Raw genomic sequence first — 26,683 nt, 5'->3', positions numbered from 1 at the left:
ATTTGGGTGAGGTAGAATAAATACCAAATAGGAAATGATTGAACACTCAGTATTTGGGCTGTTATAACTATGCTTGCTTCAACGCATTTCAGGCATCTACGTATTACTCATCCTTTCCATGAGGAAGTCTCTCATAAGAGTATGACCAAACTGATGTCATCTTTGAATTATTTCATGGTGCAATGTCCCAAGCTTCCAATCCCAGGGTGGTCGTCTAATAAAAAAAAAAAAAAAAAAAAAAACAAAAAAAAAAAAAAAAAAAAAAAAAAAAAAAAACTGTCAAGCCTCAATAGCTGTTATCTCTCTCAGTGTACAACTTCTGTCGTTCAGGGGGCAAAAGATACAGTTGCTGTTTGCTTGGTGACAGTATCGCATTTGCAAAAATGTGATGTATACACCGAATGTAAAGAAAGTGTTTCATGAATGGGAATCGCCTGAGTCCCTGTTGATTGTAGTGTAGGTACCAGACATTTTAATGGAATTGCTTCTTAATTACCAACCTCTCCTTGATAGCCACGGAAGGGAAATGGATTGGACAGTATTGATTCCCAGCAGTTCTGTTCCTCTTTAGGGATATTTTGAGCTGGCAAAACACATACAGATGGGCAGACAAGACTGCTTAGTTTGCCTTCTGCAGGACTTGATCAATAGGAGCCTATTTCTGTGTCAAGGAGAAGTGGTTCTGTTAATTTAGGCCTGGAAATCTCATCATTAGATACTCTCCAGTAAGAAGACTTAAAATATTTCTCTTGAGATAGGCAAAAAAAATATTTTTTTGTTTTTTTTTCTCTCTTTCTTTTTTATTAATTTTTGTTTGTTTGTTTGTTTGTTTGTTTGTTTTGAGACAGGTTTCTGTGTATTGTTTTAGAGCCTGTCCAGGAACTTGTTCTGTAGACCAGGCTGGCCTCTAACTCACAGAGATCCACCTGCCTCTGCCTCCCGAGTGCTGGGATTAAAGGCTTGCACCACAAACTATCAGTTTGTCTTTGTCTTCTTTTTAAAAAGATGTCAGATGTTTCATAGACTTATTTTTTCATGATAAGAATGCTAAAAAGGTTTTCCTTTTTAAGAGGTTTTAATAATTTTATTTTTTTTCCTACTGGCATCAGCAGTTGGTGGTTAAACCTCCTACTTTGACAAATTCTTCTAGGTAACATTTTTTTCTGGGGGTGGGAGGGAGGTGGTACTGAGCCTAATTTTGGAAACATGAGAAAAATAAGGTTGAAAAGAAGTCATCATGCATCCTAGCATGCTTTAGCTCCTCACAGACCTTTACCTTGTGAACAGAACCCAGCTTAGTACTCTGTGTATTGGCTATGGTCTCACTTTGACTCATTCCAAAAAACGTTTCCTGGGTTAAAACTATGCTCAAGAGTAACGAGTTGGCTGCTCACAGAAGTACTAGATACTGGGAAAGTAGCCTTGCATTTCTCTGATTTAACTATGTATCCAGATCATTACATTTCTCTGATTTAACTATGTATCCAGATAACCATGTTTAGAGTAAAGAAAAATGATTCAAATGTGAAGACTGACAGGATTGCCTTCACGTATGATGCTGCCATTTTGTAGGGAAGCATATGAGGCTGGAGGGCTGAATCAGTGGTTAAGAGTTCTTGCTGTTCTTTCAGAAGATCTGAGCTCGGTTCCCAGCACCCACATGAGGTGGCTCACAGCCATCCATACCTCCAGCTCTGTGAGATCTGAGAACCTCTTCTAGACTCTGCAGGAACCTACATGGGCATCCATAAGACCATGCATACATAAGCACACGGGTGCAAAAAAAAAATTTAAGTCTATTTAAAAAGACTATTCTCTGCTCGGTCTTTTTTTGAGTGGGCCCATTTCTGTGCATGCTGAGATAACGTTTATGCACACAGGGAGCATGGAGGAGGAACAAGGTTTGGTGAGGGGCCCCAGTTTGCCGTCAAAACGCTCTGGCTGTGGCTGTTCTGACCTTTGTGAATAGCTGGAATGGGTTCTAAGAGCCCGCCCTCCCTAACTGGTTACACTGTCATGTTCTTGAGACGAGAGAGAAAAAGAATGAGTTTTTGAATTGCAGTTTGAGATTTAAAATTCCCGGATCATATTTCCATTTCCTGATAGATGAGTTCCAAGAGAGCTGGGGCACATCACGGGGAAATGGAGGCTGCGTAGACCCTGATAAAAGTGAAAGCGCTCGTAAGAAACAGATAATGAGAAAAGAGGGAGCATTTGCAATTCCTAATGGACTCTGGTAGGGAGACATTGGACCTGGCAGCCAGTGATCCTCCAAGAGTGTAACTCACGTTTTTTTTTTTTTTTTTTTTTTTTTTTACCCATTTTAATACAAGTTCAGAAGAACAGATGAGATTGATTCCGTAGGTGTTATCAAAGAAAGGGAGAAACGTCTCTTTTATTCTGAATTCAAAACGTATACATGTGCTTAAAGGAGGGTTGCAAAGACCATTCTTGAGTTGCTTACAGTAAAGATCCTCTGTACTGGAAAACTCCGAGCCTCCTGTGAAGATGGTACTGTTTTCAGGGTGGCGTAGAAACCACGCTCCGGAATACTGGCAAGATGTGAAGACAGAAGTTCAGTCCTAAGTAGATCGGTAAGTATGTTTGGTGTAAGGACTATGCTTGCAGCTTGGACTGAAGATAGACTCTGCCACTTCTGCTCTCGAAGTGACACAGGGTGCTCGTCCCTGAATATTCACTGGGGAAAAGAGCCCTCCTTCTCCTTATCCCCTTTCTCCTCCTCTCCTGCCTTCCTTCTTCTTCTAAAAGTTCCTGGTAGGATTGCATCCTGCATGCCATTTCTAGATCCAGGCACGTAAATGGCTACAGCTCCTTCCTGAGATGGATGCCCTCCAAGCTGTATAGGAGTAAATGAGTATTCACATTTACTTTGGTAATGTTGAAATGATAAATGAATAAGGCTGTAATTAAAGTATACTTTAATTAACAGGCTACAGTGTGTGCATATATTTGTAAGCCACCTTTTAAAATTCAGTGTTTGAAAGTTGTAGGAATGATTTGAAGTTTGACCTGAGAAATGTCTAGAAGGTTGTTTGCTGCTCTACACTTGAAAGCGTAATGATGATTAATGAGCAAATTCGTTTACTTTAAAAACTTTTGAGTTGCTAAATTCACTCTATTGCAATTATTTAAAGGCGCGTGTTACTTTGGAGTCACAGTCTTTTATTTGCATCTTACAATGGAGCCAAATATATTACACATGATGCAAAGGCTAAGAAACAACTTCTGTGAAGCCATGTTGTTTTCCTCAGAACTGGACTGTTCTGTGGGTTCTTAACCCAGCCCAGGGACAGCGTAGAAGGCAAACCTGACAATGCATAGAGGCATCTGACTTCACAGAAACACATTCACCATGAATACAGAAAACAGCTTGCCACTTTGTCTCTCTCTCTCTCTCTTGTCACACGTGCACGCTGAACACACACACACACACACACACACACACACACACACACACACACACATACTCGGGGGCTAGAGGTTGGCTCAGATGACCCAGGCTTGTTTTGAACTTACTATGTAAGCAAAGTTGTCCTTGGACTCCTAATGTTCTTGCTTCCACCACCCAAATGCCGTGACGACAGGCGTCTGCTCCCTTGGCACACTGGAGTTGTTAGTCGATGAGGATGTCTTTCTGGATACACGTTTCTCTTATTGGCTGATGAATAAAACGCTGTCCGGCTAATGTGGAAGGAAGCCAGGTGGGGCAAGGATGTTGAGAATTCTGGGAGAGGTAGGCAGAGAGAGGCATCAAAGAGTCCTCACGCTGCCAAAGGAGTAACAGCATGCCAGGGCATTACCGGGTAAGCCACAGCCTCGTGACAATACATAGGCTGATGGAAACTGGTTAATAATTAAGACAGAGCTAGCCAATGAGAGCCCTAGCCACTGGCCAACAGTTTAATAATTAATATAGCATCTGTGTGTTTATTTGGGACTCAAGGGCGGCGGGACCCTGCAACAGTGTGTTGAGCTGGTGGTGTCGTCATGTAGAGGAAAATGATTCTTGAATTGATCATCCTTTAAGCCTTCTTAGGGCTTAGGATTTCCTCTAGCCTTGATTACTCTCTGTGTGTTCAGTTGGGTTTTATTCTCTGAACTCCCAGGTTTAGGAAACAATTTGGTGTTTTCAAACTTTAAAAAGAGCCCTCAAGGGGCTGAAGATTTATTAGCTTGGTGCTGAAACATGTACTGGACATTCAAAAGACCCTGTGTGCTAGTCACATTTTACACCCTGTTCAGTCACCGGCCTGGTCTCCACGCTCCTTAAGAGTTGACTCTGTCCATTGTTACTCATAACTGACTCTGTCCATTGTTACTCACAAATTTGCTTCGCTTCAGAGAGATGCTTGTACATTGACGTTAAGGCTTGACACCTTTATTCTTTGTGAAAAATCGAGGAAGCCATTATTTCAAACAATGGTGAATCGAAGAGCTCGCCTGACTCCTGTTACTACTTGCAGGTAGCTTTTGGTTTAGGTCATCGATGTGGTTGGGTGATCCATCCCAGACCTGTTTCCCTACTTTGCAATGCAATGGTGAAGTTGAGGCACATGCCTGTTGAGAGGGTGTGTGTGAATCCCATATCTGTTGCCATGTGTAAGCTGCTTGGGGTCAGAAATGAAAGGAACATAATAGGTCTAATGGAGAGGCTGACTGGGGGCTTTTAATTATCTGAGATTTACATAAGCAACTCTGCAAAATGGGAGAATCTCCCAATTAAAGGACAGTAAATTTACTCTGCTACAGCACTGAATAATTTACATCCCCTGCATTGCACTAATTACTGATTTGGCAGGAGATGAAAAAGGCATCTGGGTAGAATTTAACCTACATATATTCAAATTAACAGTAAAGATAGATTTATCTATGTATCCACTCATTCATGCCGTGTGTGTGCATGCTAGACCCTGGTTGTGAGAAGACACATCAACAGATATGAAGAACCTCATATCCTTCAGAGCTGATACTTCTTTGGGGGTGATGAGCATATAAGTAGAATTATGTATAAAGACAACAACAAAATGTGTTCAGTGATAGCCTCTCATTCATCTAATAAATACTGCCTCAGCCTCTACTCTATGCCTCCCTAAACTGATAGGCTTGTGTAGAAGTTCCCTTACACAGAACAGACAGGTCAGATAGTATTAGGTGAACACAGCTACTTGGGTACCCATTTCCGGCAATATAAAAGACTATCAGATTTGAATAACTCGAAGGCTGCCAAAAACATACTTTAAAAAGAAATCTCCTTAAATGTGTTGCTGCACTAAAGCAAAAGGAATGAGTCTTAAGAAGTAAAATGTATACAAGGAGCTGACTTGTCCCCAAATAGTTCCTGTCTCACGTGGGCAACCTTGAACCCCCACATCAGGGCCAAATGACTCTACAAAGTAGTTGGGGAACTATTAATACCAATGTTATACAAGCCGTGTGAAAGAAGATTAACTGATCCCAAACACAAAATGTGAAGCAAAAATAGCCTTAATATTGAAGTCTGTCAAGGCAAGATTAGAATATAATATGTGTGTGTGTGTGTGTGTGTATTTGTCTGTGTCTGTATATAGAATGTATTATATATATATATATATATTCTATTCTTATATATATAATATATATGTATATAGGCTAATTTATGTAATATATAGGCTGTGGGTACAAACAACTAAGAAATTCATAGCACAAAAGGTAATGTGAAATGATCAAGTTGTATTATTTAAGGAAAACAAAGCCAATTTAATATTAGGAAGTTGATGAACACAGTGAATTGCAGAACACACCAAGGACCTTAAAAAGACTCTTAATAGGTTAATTAAGAAGAATTTGATTAATGTAGGCAGCTGCTTGGAAATTCCAAAGAGTGATTCTGAGTAAACTGGATGAATAACCTGTAAAGGGAATATATATTAGACAACATTGTAAACCCACACCCAATGCTAAAATGTACCCAGGACTCCTTTTTCTTGAACTATTTTATTGTTGTAAAAGGCTGTTTCTTCTTTTAAAATTTATTCTTTTAAATCTCAATTCACATTCCAAGCAGTGTTCCCTCCCACCTCTCCTCACATCCCCCTCCCTCCTGTGATCAGATTGGTGAATATCCCAGCTACCATCATAGAGCCTTCATCCAGTAATTTGTGGAACCGGACACTGAGATCTACCACCAAGAACCAGGCCTAGCTTGGGGAATCCATTCGAAGAGAGGGAGGAGGGAATAGAAGAGCAAGAGAGGTCAGGATCATGATGAGAAATCTACAGAGGCACCTAGGACTCTTAGAGACCAAGGACATGTTGTAAATGCACACTGCCAGCCCCTAATCACCATTGTTCTGGGGACTTAGTCATTTGCAGTAAGACAAAAGGAAACATTTTCAGGAGCCAAAACAAACTTTTCTTTGTGTAAAAGTTATTGCTAAAGAAAATCCCCTAAGGCCTGTAAATGGAGCGGCTGAGTAGACAGGTTAGGGTCTGCTGTATGTGGAAGCCTTTCTTTGAGCGACACTAAGACTTATACTACATTCCCAGTTAGACAATGTGTGAGGTCAGACGGATAGAAAAAAACATGCATAGATTGGATTTATTATACAGTTCTAAAGACAATCTAAATAAATGGTGACCTATATCATATTCCTACTTAGGAAGGAATCAACTATCTTAAGTTGTCCAGCACTAAGAAAACCCTCCGGAGGGTTGTATGAACTTGTGTATGTATATATACTACTATATAAGATTTTTTTTTTCAAAGAAATACTAAGAACCCCATGACAAAGTAGGCCAACCTTTTCAAATACTATACTTTTTCAAATTAATATTCTAGCTTAGACAGCGGTGAGAAATGAAGAGTCGTGAAAAAATGCCCTTCTTCTATTGACTGACAAAACAACTACTCCAAAGAAACCATGTTAGTTTTGGTTGTCAATAGAAATTCCTCACTCAAATGTGGAATCTCCTGGGAAATTTAAGCATTCATAACCCTAGATTTAAAAGTAGGACCTTCCAATAAATACCCTAAAGAAACTTCTGTACATTGTTGTACAAAAATGTTCATGGTCTTGTAGTTTGTCTGAGCAAAGTGTAGAAATGAGGCAGAAGCTCTAAAGGTAGAGAGTAGTGGGGAGAGAATCAATTTTCTAGAAATTGCCCCGTGTTCAAGTGTGTTCTCAGGGGAGTTTCATCACCTCTTGGTAGGTAGTCTAATGGAACATAAGAGATGCGGTAAGATTTGCAGGTTCTGATGTGGGCAGTGATGTGAGCAAGGATGCTATAGGCCATGATAGTTTCTCTAGCCATTGCAATACTATTGTGAATGACAAAGGACAGATAAATGTCCAGAGAAGTTATTGCAGCCCTCAAGTCATTAGAAAACCACTCATAGCTTTTGGGTGTCTACAATAAATATAACATATTGGCAAGGCACGTGGTTACACAGAGATGTTGGGGGAGAAAGGGAGGAAGGAAAAGAATGAAAAAATGTATTGCATATCAGTAAACGCATTCAGCAAGTTGGCAAAAAATGAGGAAGTGGCACTCTGTCCAGGGTCTCAAATCGGTGCCTTGCTCAGCCATCAGCAAAGAAGCTTCCTCCTGCTCCTGTAGCAGATGGGAGCAGATACAGAGACTCCTGGCCAGACATTATGCAGAGTGAGAGACCTTGGAACACTCAGCTGATGTGTTCATCAAGTTGTGTCCCTGCTGGGGGGCTTAGGGAACCCTGCAGAAGAGGAAGTAGAAGAGCATGAAAGCCAGAGGGGATAGAGGATGCAGAGGAAGTGCCCTCTAAGTCAATGTGACTGATGCACACATGCACTCACAGAGACTGAGGCAGCATACACAAGGCCTGCAATGTCTGTACCAGAGGGGCCCTCTGTCTAAAGAAGTGGACACACGCCTCCATCCCCAACTCAGAAGCTGTCTCCAATTGCAATTGCTAATGGCTTGCAAATGAATATTTAGTTTCCTTTAAGGGAATCTCACTGGTAGAGTGGTGTGGGGGGGGGAGCGCTATTCTTAAGTTTATATTGCATGTCCAGTAGTAGATGGCCAACAGAAAAGAAACTCAGGAGCAAAAAAGTAAAATAAGTGTTAGAAAGTGAGTAATATCTAGTGTTAGGTTTAGAAGAGTGTTGCCGTTAAGTACTCGTATTAGTGGGAAGGATGGATAATACGGAAAACGTGAAGATTGCTTACACTTTGATCTTTGTGAAAGCCAGCTGTTCCAATAGCAGGTGAATGTCTGTATTGAAATGCCTAGTAAAATATTATCATAAACTCATGAGAACCTTTAAACTGTTCCCCAACAACAGAATCAAGACATGTAGGGAAACATATTAATGTGACAGGGTGGTCACAGCCAAGCAAATCACTCTAGTCAGGTTGAGCGTTGACTTGGAAAGATCATACACAGACACGATGAAGAATGCAACTTTGTGTAAAGTTCAGAACAGAACTTATTTAGGGATGCAGCTCACAGGCATCAAAGCAGATATTAGGCCTAGCTAGGGAAGCTGGTGCACACAGTGCGGAAGATGCTCTGAGGTCAGATGCAGGATGTTACAAGCAAGTCTTCCCACTATCCTGGTCCCACAGCCGCACCAGCCCCAAATAACGCACAAAGATGTTGTATTGGATATAAAGCTTTTGGCCTGTTACTGGCATTTCTTATTGGCTAGCTCTGTCTTATATATTAACCCATCTGTCAATCTAAGTATTTCCACATGGTCTTATCTTACCAGAGAGAGGGCCTGGTCCTACATGTTGAATCTCCTATACCTCTTCCCTGAAACCTCCTTTGTTCTAGTCCCGCCTACATTGCTTTCCTATTGGCCAACAGTGCTTTATTCATTAACCAATACGAGAAACCCATTGACAGAATGACATCTCCCATCAGCAGGACCCTTGGACATGGTTCTGAGAAGGAGACTGGCTTTGTTACACTTCTTCATTACTCATATGCTCTAAACATACTGTGACCTATACACTGTGTTCCTTTTTTAGCACTGCAAACAAAATGAGGGAGTAAACCAGAATGTTAGTGATGATCTCTTGGAGTCATAGAATTACAGATGAGTAGAATTTTTCTCTTTGAAATATTCAGTTTTGTGAAGGTTTTAAATAAAAGAAGTTCACACATTTTTTATTTCTTTTTGCTTGTTTTGAGGACATTCAGTGTCCTCTGTCTCCACAAATCTTAAGCAGGTAACACAGGTGGTTATATACCCTGCTACTGCAGGTTAGGGCTCCCCACTATCTCCCCTAAATGAAACTGTCTGAGCAGCATCTCATTTTCCCTCTGCCCTGAGCCTGGTAACCACCTTTGTACCTTTGACCCGTTAAGTTCTACACACAAGTGAGATTACACTGTTGGTTTTTCTGTATCTGGTTCTTTTCACTAAGTTTAATAGCATTTACTTTTGTCCATGGAACAAATGCATATTTCTTTCATTTTCTAATGCAATAGTGAAAATAATGGAATAGAGGAGTAAGCAGGGAGCAGGGAGGAGGAGGGAAGGAGGAAAAGAAAGAAAGAAGGAAGAGGGATATGCACACACATATCAAATTTTATTCTGTAAATGTGCAGGATTCCATCTTATGACATACACTGTATTATTGCTATTAAGCTGCGTATTTCTGTTATGGGAAGTAGGCCGGAGTCACATATAAAACTTCCAGGTCACTAGAAGTGACGTGCGTGCAAACCTTTGAGTAGAACTCTTTATTTCTATACTTCTAAACAGAAAAAAAAAAAAGATAAAACAGGTAGAAAGGATGAATCATTACTTAAGCTACAGTAGCACTAGAGATTAGTTAGATATCAGTTCCCATTGCTTCCATCATAAATCTATTCTGTGTCATTCTTCCTAACACTTAGAGTTACACACTCAGTCCTTCCCATGGCTACTATGCGTGTGTGAATTCAGCCAGGCAGGCACACATACAGGCTTTGTCCTTCTCGATGCTTGCAAGTTGAGAGGATTTTTGTGTTTATTGAGAGAGTGAGCGAGCAAGAGAGAGATACAGAGACAGAGAGACACAAGAGAGACACAAACACATACACACAAAGTGCATGCATGTATGTGCACCCATGTGTGTGGTGTCTGTACGTGATGAATTCGTGTGTGTGTGTGTGTGTGTGTGTGTGTGTGTGTGTTCACACTCACGTGCGCACAGAGGCCAAGCAAGGGTGTTTGTCACTCTGGACCTTATCCTGTTGAGGCATGTCTCTCACTAAACAAAGAGCTTGTCTGTGAGGCATCAAATCCCAGTGGTTTCCCACCTATCACTGCCCATCCCCTGCCCCAGTGCAGGGGTTGCTGGTGCATGTGGGGCGACACCTGGGGTAGTAGGTGGATCCTGGAGTTTTGACCTCAGGTCCTCATGATTGCACAGCAAATGTTCTTCACTAGCAGGCCACCTCCCTGCCCTTAAACATCAAATTTTCATTATACTCGTGACTTCTTTTAAGCATTGCGTGTCTCTCATGTAATGCCATCCCACACTAGGGCACTGAGCAAGACGGCAGGGCCACTCGTGGGAATGCCACATTACCAGTTGGTACCTTTCTGTTTCAATCTGTCCCGAGTCCTGGTTTCTATTTAATTAGTCTCATAGGAAAAGGCAAGCAAGATCATGTTGAAAAATGGGCTATTTTTGGAGTTCTCATTATTCTTTCATAATTGCACCTCTGGTCATTTTTTATCTTTACCTTGGTAGGGTTTCTAATAAAAACTAGAAGCCAGCCATGTTTAATTCATCCAGCTTACTCCAAGTGCAGGGCAGTGTTCACACTCTGAATGCATAGGACCTGACCCTTTGCCTGGAGGAGTCCATAATCTAAGTGACAGATAGCTGATGTCGATGATAATAATAATCATACTAAATTACGGTGACAACAGTCATAGCATTACCTCTGCATTCCATTTATAACCCCATTTTCACACATTAACCCACCTAATCCTTGCAAGTGAATTAGATAGCTATTGCTTGGGACCATTTGCAAATCAGGATATTGAGGCAAAGAAATCCTATCCTGGATGCTGTGCCATGTGATTACCACATGGTGCAGTCAGAATGAAAACAGTCAGCAGCATGAATCGTGAGTTTGCTCCTGTGGCACACACGCTGTTCTGATTCATTGTGAAATAAAGATGTAGTGAGGTTGCCCAAGGGCTGAGGAGGGACCAGGGACAGACAGACTTGTCACTGTCATGACTGCAAAGATTACCTCATCAAACCCCCAGCGGTAGACTAATGGAGTCAGTGCTTGCTATTCAGCCCTGTTTCTTTATGTTGACACCCAATAGCACTGTTTGTCTAATGACCACAACTTCTATTTTAGTCAAACACACCCTATTGTTGACTTTCCTAAGCAGCTATTTGCATTTTAAAATATCAGAAATTGCTGTATGCAATTCAACATGAGAACATTACACCTTAAATTCTAGGAAAAGGACAACTCTGGCTTAGGAACAATTACAGTAGGCATGTAGAATGGCATGTAGAATGGGCGTCTGTTTTTTGTTTTTTTTTCCCCCCTCAGGGATTTTCAGTTCCACAAGGGAACAAATGTCTTTCTTCATTTGGAAATAATTTTGAAGGAAAATAAGTGAACTTATAAAACATTTATTTGCCTATGCAATCTCCTAATTGAGTGTTGTTGTTGTTCAGCCCATTTGAATGTATTCAGTATTTAACAGGACACTTACACACATGCATAGACAGACACACACGCACACACACACACACACACACACACACACACATACATACACTATGACATTACCCATATCACTTCCTTTTCCTTCAGAGGGGAAGAAAACTGAACGTGGAAGGCAGACAGTGAAATCCTGTTTGAATGATCTCCTCCCCTGCATGTTCCGTTCTCCCCAACAGTCACCAGCTGGGGCAGGATTTTGTCATCATAAATAAGAAATATCTACCATACATGTACAATGGTGCCCTGTTTGCAGAGGCTGAGAAGGACATGATTTAGAGTTCGGGACATTTTTAAGAAGCAAAATGTTTAGTTTGGATCTTTTGGCATTAAGCATAAAATAGAGCAGCTCACGGGAAGATAGGACTTCACTGGGCTAAAGAGGGGCTCACTTTAGATGACGCCTTTGTATTGACCTCCTTCAAGAAAGCTAGTGAATAATTCCAGTACCACTATTTTCATGTTGTTTACTCATGTCTTCTACTAAAGAGAAAAAATGCTTGCTAATGGAGGAATCAACACAAACTATAGCGTAATGTGCTATTTGTTTATTATTTATTTGCCCATTTTTGACAAGGGCCTATGTGGTTAGGAGGCTTTGTTTTTCATCTTTCTTCCCCTCTCCTGGCTCACAAAATTGTTTACCTGAGGCAGTAGGAGGGAAAAGAAGAACAGCAAACAGTTTTTCTTCAGCAGCTGGAGGTTGTCTGAATGGAGTCTGCAATTCCTGGGCACGCTTTGTAATGCAGATTTCTTTGAAAATGGTCTTGCCTGTGCACCTTAAATACATTTGAGAATTATTTTACCATGAAATTAGTTTTCCCCGTCATTGGCTTGGTTGAATCCCCCCCCCCCTTTTTTTTTTTTTTTTGATCAATGCTGGGACATTAAAGATAAAGCCGTGGCTGCACACACCATTTTTGGAAGTTCATATCTAAAATATCCATCCCACATCCATCCAGCCAATGTGCTTGGAGAGGCAGGTGGCCACCATCACAGAAGTGTGGCTACTTAGCATCCTCAGCTTTGCACCCTGAGAGTGGGTTGTCCACGTTCCATCCCACCAATGGCCCACATTTACATAATGATTAACTATTTCAAAGAATGTAAGCAAGTGTAAGCAAAAGTAGCCCAGGACTTGGTTGTGGGGCAACAATCCATGTTTAAATGGTGATAATTCATGGTTCTAAAATCAGACTCAGAAAGTATTTGTTAGTGACAATATCTGTGGAGGCTATTTTACGGGGGTGGTGAGATGAGAGGTGGTGTGGTGGTGATGGTGGTGGTGGTGGTGATGGTGGTGGTGATGGTGGTGGTGATGATGGTGATGGTGGTGATGATGATGGTGGTGGTGGTGATGGTGGTGATGGTGGTGATGATGATGGTGGTGGTGGTGATGGTGATGGTGGTGGTGGTGATGGTGATGATGATGGTGGTGGTGGTGATGTTGGTGATGGTGGAGATAATGGTGATGTTGATGGTGATGATGATGGTGGTGGTGGTGGTGATGGTGATGGTGGTGATGGTGGTGATGGTGATGGTGGTGGTGGTGGTGATGATGATGATGGTGATGGTGGTGATGGTGATGGTGGTAGTGATGGTGATGGTGGTGATGGTGGTGATGGTGATGGTGGTGGTGGTGATGGTGATGGTGGTGGAGATAATGGTGATGTTGATGGTGATGGTGGTGGAGATAATGGTGATGTTGATGGTGATGGTGGTGGAGATAATGGTGATGTTGATGGTGATGGTGATGGTGGTGGTGGTGGTGGGATTAGACTAGTGACTTTGATCTCCGTGGTGAAAATAGAGGTGGTTACTATGGTTTTGGTACTGGAGATGTTAATGTTAGTGGTGGTGATAATCATAGAGATGAATGAAATTGTAATGATGGTGGTGACAACACAATAGCAATAATCTCTGTAGCAGAGAGACATAACAAGGGTGCAGGAACAGATCATCCCCAGAAAGCTCTAGATGTGGCTGGAGTCGCACTTTACTTCCAGTGCTCTAGCCATTTCACAAGAGAACGTCAACTCTCTTTCCATTGCTAACATACTCTGGTCTTCAAAATTAGAATACCCTTATCTTGATCAAATAATGCTATAGGCATACAGAGGGTACTTCAAAGCTAATAAAATTAAAATGTAGGTTATTTGTTTGGTACACATTCAACCCACCAATGAAATGAAGGCTGTAAAGGGAGACCAACCCTGTAATTTCATAGTAGTAAGTCTTCCCACATTTACTTACACCTGCAAGAACAGGCTCATTGTCACTGTTAGTTGACACATACTTTTTTATTCCCCACTTTGAAATATGAATCTATTACAAAGATCATGTTGGTGAGACATTGGGGATGAATAAGTTAGGAATAGTAATTAGTTTGCAGACGTTCCTTTTGAGAATGGCAATGCATTTCCCCTCAAAATAATTTCCTCCCGATCAGTTGGTTTATAATAAGAACAGTTTAGTTTGACTAAATTTGCACATTCTGAATGGACTGTCTTTATCTTCTTGACACATTATTTCCCAATTCCATTGTACTTCTCCTTCTGTTCATTCATTCCCACAAAAGACATCCTCTTCAAGATGTGTCGGCCCATGACATCTATTCCCCGCGTCACTCGAGCAAACAAAAACAGAGTCCTCAGCTGCGTTCCCGTCTCCCTCCACTTCCAACCTCATCTCCTCTGTCAACATGCTTTGGCAACGCTGCATGAACTGCCCATTGCTAACCCTCACTTGTTTCTCTAACCAACTGTAGTCTTGTTCTTGTCCTAACTGTTTCATTACAGTTTATTCAGCATGAGCTATGCTGTGATTTATCAAGTCATTCATCAGAGTTCTGATTGGCCGCTTACATGAACTCCTCCCCTACTGATTATATTGTCCTGGATAAACCATTCATCTGGCCATCCCCCACTGCTACCTGACCTGTATTCCAAGATGACTTCTGTACTCCTCCAGTACTGGAACTGCATAGCATCTGTTTTTGTTTGTTTGCTTGCTTTTTGTCTTTGTGGTGTGTGTGTGTGTGTGTGTGTGTGTGTGTGTGTGTGTGTGTTTGGGAATTGTTTTCAAATTTTTATCCATTTATACATTTTTCCATTTCCTTGGCCTCCCTGTTGCCTAGCATAGTGTGGTGCATAGTAGACATAAATTTTCCTAATTTCTTTTGTTTCAAGTAATGAAAGCTTTCTCAAGTGTAAGCAAAAGGAGAATGTATTGTTGTGATTCAAAATCACATCTTTGGGGCAAAAGGCACCCAGGCCTTCCAGGCCTTAGAGGACTGAGAATTGGAACAGACAGCTGCAGGGACCAGGGCAATTTATGTAGGATGCACTCTGCCTTCAGGGGTCAAATAATACTAGTTTCTGTTTCTTACTAGCTTTCCTTTTTTTTTTTTTTTTTTTTTTTTTTTTTTTTTTTTTGTCAGTTTGTTTTTGTTTGTTTGGGGTTTTTTGTTTTGTTTTGTTTTGTTTTTGTAGGGTGCCACAGGCCACTCAGAGAGGGAGGGGATCATGAGAGAGGGAAAGACTCCTGGCTTCCATTCCATTTAAAATTGCAAGTCCGATTGTAGTGTCCCCGTCCTCTGTTTTTCTTAAGCCATCTAAATACTCAAAGGCATTTACCAGAAAGTGACTTGATCCAGAGCCTGCTTCTATATGTCCCCTATTTACACAATGTGACTTATTACCCCTACACAAAGAGCTAATTTTGCCTGAATTGTTTTCCTAATGGAGTCTTAATTGATCATCTTCTTACTGTTTTGGTTTAAGAATGACAAGTGGAGTTTGGAGTAAGATAAAAGTATTGATACTCAGCTCTTTGATGTAATAAAGCAACATAACAAACAGCACACCCGACATCAGGGACTTACAACAGCATGCACTTATCCTTCTGAGCCATGGTCACACAGGAATTGATGCTGAAGCTTGGTTGGGTTTGGTACAGCCAGGCAAGGGTCTGCTCCTACTAGAGCAAGGGCTGAAGGCACAGAGGTTGCTTGTGGCTTGCTCCTGACAGGAGTCTCTCAAAGCATAGTGCCTTGAATACATAGGCTCAGATGTGTCAAATGCTACTTCCACTTGAATCTTACTGATTAAGAAGAAGCTCAGACCAAGCCTAGCATCGGTGGGGTGGAGCTGTGCACATCACCTCCACTCCATTGTGGGCTCACATAAGGATGAGTAATTACTGGGAGCCAACCCAAGGGTCTTACCAGGCACAGTCCTAAACCAATACAATGTTTCCATGCACTTTTACCTTTCAAGGTCAAGTTCACATTCTTAATGGAGGCAGAGGCAGGCTAGGAATGCCGCTGTCTCTGGTGGACCTCCCCAGCCTCATTTCTCCTCAGTTTTCCCCTCATAAGTCTACAGCCCATCCTGGACTGGACTGTCTTGATTTAAAATGTCAAGCTGCTGCTTTCTACCTTCCAGCTTTGATGTACTTCTCACTACTTTACCTAACTTTTCTTTATATGTTTTTTGGCTCTTAAAACTGAAGCCCAGCAGGGACTTCCCAGGAAGCCGCCACGTTTCCCCCTCTCTACCCTTTAGAGCCCCTGCCTTCCACTATCAGCACACTTGCTAGTATGTGCTGTGTGCACAGCTGTTGTATGTAACTTGCCCTCCTAGCAACACTGGGAGTTTCTACAGGGCTACAGTCATGTCTACCATTCTGTCCTATTGGGCAGGAAGCGTGGTTCTAGGCTCCTAGCAGGAACACTCTCAAGGGCTGTGGGTAGAGCCCATGTGAATGTGAGAAGATGCGAGGGGAGAAGAGAAGAAAGAAAGATGATAGCAAAAGATGGCGGTCTGCGATCTGTGAGATAGTCCGTTCCCTGTTTTATCCAGTAGGCTTCAGTCCGAAGTGCCTTAACACTTAACCTGCACAGACCCAACTGCTCGGTTTGCAGCTGTATTGCACTTATGTAGTGATATGTATTTGGATATTTAGCACGAGCACATTCTCAGACTGATCTACCCTTTCCAAAGTGTGCCGCCTGCCTCCTTGTAAATGTCCCATGCTTGCTACCTTTAAGGCAACATCTTCTTGACTGTGGACGGGTTTAATTACACAAAGATGAAGGGCACTCTTTTCCTGTGATAGCTGGCTACATTATAGGCTCAGCTTTAGCTTCCCAGAGGGGATGGATAACAAGGGAATGGGGTGCCAGGTATCACTAGTTCATTTCCTTCTTTAAAAACAGGGGATGGTGTGTGTCACCAGGGATGACTTCTTTCATATTCCAGACATGTATGAAAGAAGTTTATCTTTATCTGAGTCCTTGTGACAACATACTCTGGAGCCTCGGTACCTGCATGACACATCACAGTAAATAATCCCTTAAAACGTAGACACTGGCTTCTTTTAAAATGCATGTGCATGTGCGTGTGCTAAAAATAGGCATGAGGTTTGACACACACCTGATTGCCTCCAATATGGAATCTGAAGTGTCTGGCATCACAACCTTTTCTGGGGAAGGTTTCCCCTCACCTCACCTCCATCTCCCGTGGTAGGCTGCAGTTTGCTCTACAAAGGCAGTGAACAATCATTCAAAGTGTGTGCCCTGCTCCTGGCAGCAACTTCTGCTTGCAGGCTTCTGCGGATGATGGATGGCAGGGTGTTTTTTGTAAAATGTGATTCCTCTGGAAAGGGGAGTTTGAATCCAGAAAAGGGTCAAGCTTGGTTCCCACAGGCTGATTGGTGGGAGTCAAGAGGTCATTGAGTGAGAGCTACAAGATTGCAATCAAAATGAAAAAACAAGTATGGATGGTATGACTCAGGAAATCATTGGCTGGAATTCATTTAAGGGAGAAACTGAAGTTTTCATTTTTTTAAATTTCCCAGTGTAAATTTCTTTCCATTATGTGGTCGTAACCAAACAGAATAGGAAGAACATGGCAATGTGCTATGACATGTGCCTTTTCATGGCTTCTGTGTGAACCATAAATGGGTGTAGTATGTTACAGAAGTAACTGTCAATATACAAGGGACAGTGAAAATCAATGAGAGGAAAATGACCCATTTTTGCTTCATTGATTTTTTTGTTTTCTTTTTTTTGCTGGTTAATGAATCCTCTTCCTTTTGTGTACAGCCTCCTTTCTGGATTTCTGTTGGACACATCTTAATGTTACTGTTCTGCATTCAGCATTGCACGGAGACTGACAGTTTATTTAGTCAGCTGTGTGGAGTTGTTAGTGGTTAATCATTAATGACGATGGCATGTCTAGAGCTTTTATGAGACTAGAACAAGGCCTGGGGGAAAAGACTCTTGTTTCTAGACCCCAAGAGGGTCCCTTGGGAAGGATGGGTGTGAAAGATGGTAGGAGTGTGGAGTAAGTTAGCTTAGTGATTTTTTTCAAATAGTATTGGGAAGATTGAAGAGTGTATGATGACATATTCCACAGATGGAGCAGGAGTGTGAAATCCTCCCAGGGGAGCACTATAGAATCTACAGGAATCAAGTGGTGGGTTCTTAGTGGTACATAAAGTTCCTATGTTAAGATTTTTATGAGAATGAATGAGAAACCCCAGTGTTCGACACACAGTTATACAAGTTTAAAGATAATCAGTGAATGACTTGGAGCTATTTGCTATCTCTAATCATCAGACTATGTGGAGCACTAACTTGGCTGCAATGAAGGGAAATAAGAAACCCAGAAATAATGGCCGCCCCGCAATAGTTCCCACAGGGAGGCTTGTTCAAATGGGAACTACCCTATAGAAAATTGTCATCTCTCAGATTTATTTCAGTTGTGGGTTTTGAATAATATCCTGGATACTTTTCACATTTCTAGCATTCAGATGAGAAACTAAGAGCGAATCGAAGATGAGCAAGGAGGGCTCAAAGGAGAACTGAGAACTCTACTGTGTCTACTGACTGCTGAGCTCCTCGCTGTATGGAAAGTTACTCGAGGGTTTCCAGAATTTATCCAAGTGGAGGAGTGATGGGAGATGTCATCCTGTAAATATGTTTCTCATACTGGTTAATGAATAAAACATTGTTGGCCAATAGGAAAGCAAGATAGGCAGGACTAGGAGACAAGGAGGATTCGAGGAAGTATTAGGGAGGAGTCAGCATGGGGAGACTGGAGAGAGTAGACCCCAGCCCCACTCTTCAGTAAGATGAGACCACGTGGAAACACTTAGATTGATAGAAATTGGTTAATAATTAAGACAGAGCTAGCTAGCCAATAAGAAACTAGTAACAGGCCTACAGCTTTATATCAAATACAGCGTCTCTGTGTATTATTCGGGGCTGGCGCAGCGGTGGGAAAAGACCAGTGGCGGGCAGAAAAACCTACTCATAACAGAGGAGGTGAAGTTCAAGTTTCAAGTGCAACTCTGCTTTAGCATAATTGATATTAATTCTTTTTGTTATTTCTAAATTGTGTTTCCAATTCATTTTCCTCTTCCTTCCTTCCTCCCTTCCTTCCTCTTCCTTTCTTCCTCCCTCTCTCCCTTCCATCCACCTCATTCTCTCTCTCTCTCTCATCTATCTTTCATCTTTTGAAAATATGTACTGCAGAATCTTGAATGCTTTGAGTGATTTACACTCTTCAGGCTTCCACTGTTTTGCTTTGGGATCAGGCAGATGAGCAATGAGTTATAAGCATGCTCCATGGTCTAAGAAATGCCTTGGAACAGGGAAGTCTGTGCTGACAGAACTCTGGGCGTGCTAATCAGCAATGGCAGGTGGCTGACAAGAGCTATTTAAAAAACCTCCACAAAAGTATGTGTTCCTTAAGGCCTTGTGCATTAATACTAGCAAAGTAGTTTAGTTGCTTGCGAGTAAAGATGCCTGAGTCTTTAAGGCACTTTTCACACATTTTCTTTTATTTCCCCGGAAACCTCTGCTCTCTGCTCAACCATCAACAGTCTGTTAAGGTTGCTGTCTGGAGAAACAGTCTGTTAAGGTTGCTGTTTGGACAAAGTGTAATCCTAATGCCCATTTCCCAGCAACTGGCATATTACAAAGGAAAAGCCTCCCCAAATGTTTTATATTTTCCTTTGTTACTGATATTTGCTACTTAGACATCGACTTTATCATTCAGTCATCACGGGGAAAAACCCAACTGAAATCATTGCAGCATTGTCCTCTGGAAAGCAAGGTAGCTCAGAACCACAAAGCAAGCAGATGCTGTGGTCACGTGCCAGAAAAAATCTGCAAGATGAAATGAGACTTACGATAGATACTTCACTAAGTACCCTACTCCTCTGAGACTCCTCACACAAGGAAATGGGGGCAAAGGGAGGAAGAGCCAGGAAAACAAACAGACAGTATTTTTTCAGCTCCCCAACTCCTGGGGACTTCCGCTGGTTTTTCCAGGTGGTAGACTTGTGCTTGGAGAGGACAGCCATCAGAACATAAGGTCTTTTCTTTCCTGGGGACTTGAGACCCCTAGGACCATGGGTAATTAGACTTATTTCTCTTGATAACTCTTCAGGGTCCCTAGACGTAGCCAATGGATAGGCTGCAGAAGTCCAAAGTTAGTGCAGTGGAGCTCAGGATGACAAGCCATGATTTGAGAGTGTCCTTGGGTCCCTGCAAATAATTCAGAGCATTTCACGCAGAGCGGAGATCAGCGCAAATTAGGAGGAATTTCATGCAAGTCAGAGATATTTAATGTTGGGTGTGTGTTTCTGGAGAAGGGTGGTCATTCTTCAGCATCCTGTGTATTTTGCTTTTCAAAAGCTTTTGTGTTTTATCACAGTACTCCTCACATAGCATTTCTTTCCCTTTCCTGACACATTTAAGAATGACAACTGCAATTAGCAGATAACACAAGTTAAAATTCAAGTATTCTTCATGTGATCTGTGGTTAGTTGACAACTATGAAACTTGGTGGTTAAAGAGAAGAGTCCATGTGTATGTTTGTAGGATAAGGAGGTTCATTGAGTTCAAGAAATGGTAACCATGCATGGCCTTATGTCTTTGGCTGAATCAAGGACTGACTAATTTGCCCGACTAAAAGGTTTATACAGGCTGACAACAAAATACTATATTACCCGTTTGTTGTATACTTAATTAAAGGTAAGAGAAACAAAATAAGACAAAAAGTTTCTGTTTAAGTCCTAGAAGGCCAAAGTATCAACAAAAAAAAGGAGACTTAACTTTTCCTATAAATAAATTTATCCTAATTAGGTATGGCCAGTTGTTTGTAACTAATTAATGTTTGCTTGGAGAGGAGGAAAAGTACCTAGCTCAGTTCCCCGGGGCTCAGAGCAGTAGGCATCAGTCGATATGTGTTGAATGCATAACCGATGTGGCCATGTGAAGACCTAGAATTAAGACTTGGCATTTTAAATGAGGACAGATCGCTTGGTCTGACTTGTGTTCATTAACTGCCTGCCAACACAGAAAAGGGAATATGAAGAGAAGGGTTTCAGGGTGTCAAGAACATGGAGAAGAATGGTAAGCTGGGGGAGCTTAGAAACACCTGTGTTCACAGGTGAACGGATTATGAGCTGGCAGGTGCTGAGCAGTAGACCCGTAGCCCCCAAACACTTCCTAGATGTGTCCCCACTGCAACTGTTTACTGAGTTCCTCCCTAAATGAAATGTGACCTCTCTTCCGAAGGCACTCTACCACGGGCCTGGTTATCATGTGATTGGTAATAACAAACATGGTATTACACTACCATGGACACCATGCGCTTTGTGTCTCTCACTCTGAGCCTCTTTCATAGTCACAACTCCAGAGTTTACCACACCCTGTAAGGTAGAGGGTTTGACATGGGAGTTGATTAGGCTACTTGCTTGCGGTCACACAGTGTCCAGGTGTAGCTGGAAAATGCATGTAGAGCGATTAGACTTCTCTTTCCTCTTGTGTTCTGCCTTTGCAATAACAAGATAAGAAACCGGAGATAAGGCACGTGGGATTCACCATTAGTCCTTCCACATGCCCCCTCATCTCTGTACCACTCCGTCCCCCATTCATCCATCTGTCTGTCCATTCATCCATGGGCTCAGCCACCCACAAACCCTTTCATCTGTTCCACAGTTATCAGAAGTTCACTGTATGTGAGGCCAGAATATGGAGTCTGGGATAGATAGAAATTAGTTCCTGTGTCAAGAATGTCTATCTAGTTGGGGTGATTATATATTCCAAATCAGTGGCCATTAAGAGGGATGTTTAGAGGTTGAACAAGATGTTTTTGAAGTTTCTTTTCAGCCTGGGCCTGCATCTGATTAGCCCCAAATGAACACACAAAGACTTATTTTAATTTATAAACTGTTGGCTGATAGCTAGAACTTCTTACTGGCTAGCTTTCTCTTAATTATCATCCCATAATTACTAATATATATATATATATATATATATATATATATATATATATGACCTTATTTTCTCTATTTCTCTATGGCCTTATTTTGTCAGAGAATGCCCAGTGAGTACTATCTTCAAGGCATCTCATCTCCCCATAACTCCTCTCCCCAGCCTTCCCCTGTTTTGGTAACCCTGCCTATCCTTCCTGCCTGGATATTGGCCAATCAGTATTTTATTCATCAACCAATAAGAGAAACATATATACAGAGGACATCTCCCATCACCAAGAGAATACAACTGAGCATGAGCAAGTCCAGGAAGAAGCTGTGTGCCCAGACAGATTTTGAAGGAGTCATCCTGGCAATATTGGTCATGATTAGACAACAGTGTTGAAGAGGAGGAGTGTAGTGAGATAGTCCTTCTGTGGCACTGACCACGCCCATTGGGGGGTGGAGCCATGGGCGGAAGTGCCCTGTGGAAGGAGGTCGGAGGGGGCCAGGAAGGCGCTCTCTTTCTGGCGTGACTCGGACAGGAGAGGATCGGGTTGAGTTTCCTGGTCTTCATCTGTCTAGGTTGTAAGTTATTTTTCCCTGAATAAACATCTATTCGGCCTATTTGTTTATCCTGATCCTTATTTACCGCAATAGAGGAGACAGTGAATCTATACCTTAAAGTTCCAGGAAAACCACATACTTTCAACAATTAAGTGTATGGAGTGGGTGAATCAAGAGACAAGAATAGTAAAGTAAACATAAATACCATTTTGTAGGCCTTGAAGTCCATGGGAAGATTTTTGCCATCTGATGCTCAGTGTAACAGGTAACCATTGAGTAAATTTAGGTAAATGAAAAGCTTGGTTTTAAACCTTGAAATTCTAATTCTTACTGTAGAGGGAATGAGCAGACTGTATTAAGATCAGCACAGGCACCCCAGTTCCAGATGTGCAGGCCAGGGTAACACCGTCTATGACAGTGACAGTGGTTAGCATTGGATAGACTTAAGAGATAGGAGAAATACAAGGCAGAGTTCCTGGTGATTGGTGATAGAAACAGTGGACTGTGACAGTAGTTTAAACTGAGTTATTTTGTTGTAAAAAAGTAGGACTCAAATATCTATAGCTTAAGAAGAAACATGTTTCTCTCATACAGAGTTCCCTGCTGGTCTAGGCAGATCTTTCGACCAGTTACTCCCAATGCTCAGTAATGTAGTCATCTTATGTTGCCTTCTTCCCAACTTGGAGCGACCCTCCGTGAGTGATCACCACAGTGAGAGAAGGTGACTGTGGGACTCCACGTGAGCAACTTCATGCCTTAGTCTACACTGACCCACTGAACTCTGCTCCCACATCATTGGCTAGAACTAGTCATGTGGGTCTTCCCAGAAATCATGAGTTCTACCTTCAGTGAGATAAAATAGTAAACATTTGCCATATTGGAAAATACTAATGTTGCCTACCACAGGACTAGCAAGTTCTCATTTACAAAGTGGGGTGTGCGTGTGTACCTGTGTGTGTGTGTGTGTGTGTGTGTGTATAGTGGACCCAATAACCAAGTTTCAGACTTATGACTCATGAAGATGAGCAATACAACTGTGTCTAATGTCTTTCTTTAATTTGACTGTTTGCCCTGAAGATAATATTAAGCTCTTCTGGAGTCTACATTCCTTTGGGACCTTACAGCTTCAATCCACATGGCACTCTTTGGCCCCAGTGTCTTCATATCTTATGTCATTTAATAGCAGTCTCTCTTCAGGAAGTATTTTTTTGTGGAATTTTCAATGTGGTTTTAGGAAGTGGCCCGGCTAGAAATCTTTAGTCAATGTGTGAACTGCCCCAGGTGTCACGTTCACTTGAAGATGGTCTCAATGTGATGAAAAAAATGTTAGATTTATTTAAAAATGGCCATGTGTTTAGAGAAAAATGAAGGGACAGATGAAATAGTTGGGTGTAGAGAGGGGCTTGCCACCAAGCCTGGGGACCTGAGTTCAATCCCTGGAGCCTATTTGTTGGAAGGAGAGAACTGCTCTTAAAAGTTGTCCTCTGACCTCCACGCATGCACTTTGCACTTGTCCGCCTGCTCACAATAAATAAACATGAAAAATAATGTTTAAAAGAGTGCTGAATTGTTACTGTAGTTTCTTACCCTACCGGGTCCTGCTGCCCTTAGCCACAAATTAGCACACAAAGACATATATTAATTATAAAACTGTTGGCCATGGCTAGGGATTCATATTGGCTAGTTCTGTTTTAATTCTATAAATCTATGTAATTCCAGCTGGGCATTGGTGGTGAATGCCTTTAATCCCAGCGCTTGGGAGGCAGATGCAGGTGGATCTTTGTGAGTTTGAGACCAGCCTGGTCTACAGAGCGAGTTCCAGGACAGGCTCCAAAGTCACAGAGAAACCCTGTCTTGAACAACCAAATACACACACACACACACACACACACACACACACACACACACACACACACACAAAACAAAAACAAAAAAACAAAAAACAATTTCCATGTGGTCTTGGCTTACCAGAGAATACCTAAACCTGTTACTCCTTTGGTGGCTACATGGCAACTCTTTGTGGTCCCTCTCTTCCTACCTTTCCCAAAATTCTCCTCATCTCCTAGTTCCACCCATCTTCCTGCCGCTATTGTTTTTATTCATCAACCAATAAGAGAAACACATTTACAGAAGGACGTCCCTTATCACTGAAGTGGTTGGCATACTCTTTGTTCAGCTTCACTCAAAATGAAAATATTAATTTATATCAACAAATCTCCATCTAAATATTCAGGTTGATAAGGAATGGAAATTTCTTGAATTCCTCTGTGTAGTATATTCAGGACCTAAGGGGACCAGCAAAGACATCAGGGTATTCTGTCTTAGATACCAATTAAATAACAAAAATGGACTATCTGAAATCAAAGAGGGATTGGAAATCACAGAACTCTAGAATCTTTATCACAGATATTGAGAGTTTATGGCAGAGAGTAAGAAATTTTAAAACTATATTTATTGTTTTAAGCCACGCAATCATCTGTAAGGGTTTTATCTGCCTTTGCTTCTCATGTAAGAGGAGAAGGAAGTGGTTTATTCTTTCTAGGAAGAGGTCAACATCCATCTTCCTCTGGCGGTAAATATGGGTGGAGTGAACAGGAACAGAAGACAGATCCTATCCCAGAACACTTCTGCTCCCCTGCAAGAGTTGTACCAACTGTAGTAACAGTAGTAACAAGGCCCACCAACCTGGGCACCTGGGGTATCCTTGTCACTTTCCCGTGTGAGATCTGCCCCCAGAAAGGACGCACAGGCCCATCCTGCTCTACTCTACTGACCAGTTCTGGGACTTCAGACAGTTTGCCAAACATGAAGTGATCACTAAGGAAAAGAAGAACCAAGCATGGTCCCTGTCTGTCGGTGTCACAGAGTTGATGTGAGGCAGGATGAAATGCTGTGTGTGAAATGCTGTGGAAACCAGCAGGCACTATGTGACGAACTCTGAAGGGAAAACAAATATTTTCCCTAGTCCGCTATTCCGTGCCCAGGCTCAGCTCTCCCCTACCTCTCTGTTGCTTCTTTTTTTCCCCCCGTCCTTTGTTCTCTCTGGGTCCTTCTTGCCTCTGTGCCTTTCACTACATACTCTTACCTTGCCCTTAGCTCGCCACCCTCTGTGCTTCATCAACTCCAAAAATAAGAGGCTGTAAGGGGGCAGGATCAAAAGTCTCTGAAAGCCTAGGCACAGCTCTCTCTTCCCTTTACACTTGTGTCCTCAAGCGTTATCAGTCACAGCTTCATGTGCTGGAGACACTTTATAAATATTCTTATTAATGCTAACAGGAGACTTGCCTATTTTCCACCACAGCAGTGGTATTTACCAGTTACCTATGACATTACTATTCAGGGTCCTTTCCCTGGGGCAGGCAAAGGCTCATTATTTTGGTCTGTCTGTCTACTTTCTTTGTCATGTCTCCCAGAGGAGACTGTTTGAGACAGTGGTTACGATACTGAGATCATTAGCTTTCAGATTTGAAGCCAAACAGAATCTATTGTCCGTTCATGTGATAGTAATTTGCAATTTCTTTTGAGTGACATTTTTAAAAGACTTTTCTAGAACACTTTGCTTGGATTTAGTAGTTTTTGCTCTCTAGGGTTAACTATTTGTTTGGCCTTCTTGGATAGTTGTTAGAAACCCATAATGGTCAAATGACTTGATTAAGGTAATTTCCTGATGGAGACAGCTTAATCAGTCTAGATCCTGGCCAGCTTTCACAATGACTTTCCAACAGCTCCATACAGCATCTCTTTTCCTGGCTTCATGTTCAGCCAAATATTAAGTACAGTTAAGTAAATAAAAGAAAAAAAATTGTAGGAAAGGGTAAATGAAAGAGATTAATCCTCATAGACATTTTCCAGTTCTGATAGATATTATACACAAAGGAGACTGGAGGAAAGGTTAAGTAGAAACTAAGTTATTCTTATGACATTATTGATAACTTTTTATGACTTTGTTATTTCTCAACAAATGGCTGTTTCTACATGTTCCATATCTAAATACACTTTTAATTCACCAACTGATTGAATAATAAGCAATTCTTACTTAGTAATTACAGTGTCCAGGGCACTACGTGATGAGACCAATACTGATATGCTGAAGAGTTGGGGTCATCTGTTGCCCAA

The 26,683-nt window shown here is 41.7% G+C and overlaps 1 protein-coding gene across 1 annotated transcript in view; it reads left to right on the top strand.

Annotated features, from left to right (window-relative positions):
* The window catches only part of Hs6st3 (heparan sulfate 6-O-sulfotransferase 3), a 629,358-nt gene that overhangs the window by 313,058 nt on the left and 289,617 nt on the right, over positions 1-26,683 (top strand). The gene's annotated exons all lie outside the window — the stretch shown is intronic.

The sequence above is a fragment of the Phodopus roborovskii genome, unplaced genomic scaffold, assembly GCF_943737965.1.
Source record: "Phodopus roborovskii unplaced genomic scaffold, PHOROB, whole genome shotgun sequence".
Classification (NCBI taxonomy): Eukaryota; Metazoa; Chordata; class Mammalia; order Rodentia; family Cricetidae; genus Phodopus; species Phodopus roborovskii.
Note: the sequence above shows the minus strand (reverse complement) of the source record. Positions and strands in the feature narration are given on the sequence as shown.